Below are 479 nucleotides of genomic sequence, written 5' to 3' on the forward strand. Positions count from 1 at the left end.
GAGGACGCTGAGCGGCAGCGAAAAACTGCGGCGGCTCAGCGAGAGAATAAAAGAAGAGGAGGAAGAATGCAAGATTTGCGCCAGTGAACCCTCTTTACAATTGGAGATGAAGGTGTTTAAACACCGCAACATCATTTCTGGGTTGGACAGTTCTGATGGAGGCCAGCTCTGTCAACGTAACTCAACTCAAATAGTCAAAGAAAGATTTAAGTTTTCAGGTTTTTGAAGATGGTGTTTTCTCTTACCCAATGTGGATGGATGCTGAGGAAGCAAAAATGCGCGCATGTGAAAGGGAGAGAGTCGAGCAAGTAATGCTTTGGGCGTCCGCCCGGCTCTCTTCTAGTTGGCGCCTAGTGGAGAAACACCGAGAGGTTTTAGTGGGTAGAGTCCCACATAACCCTTGGCTCTTATTATCTCCCCTTGTATCCATGAAGATTTTTCCTCGTTAAAAAAAAAAAAAAAAAAAAAAAAAAAAAAAA

This window comes from Pseudomyrmex gracilis, unplaced genomic scaffold (genome assembly GCF_002006095.1).
Source record: "Pseudomyrmex gracilis isolate BER0280 unplaced genomic scaffold, ASM200609v1 scaffold_969, whole genome shotgun sequence".
Lineage (NCBI taxonomy): Eukaryota > Metazoa > Arthropoda > Insecta > Hymenoptera > Formicidae > Pseudomyrmex > Pseudomyrmex gracilis.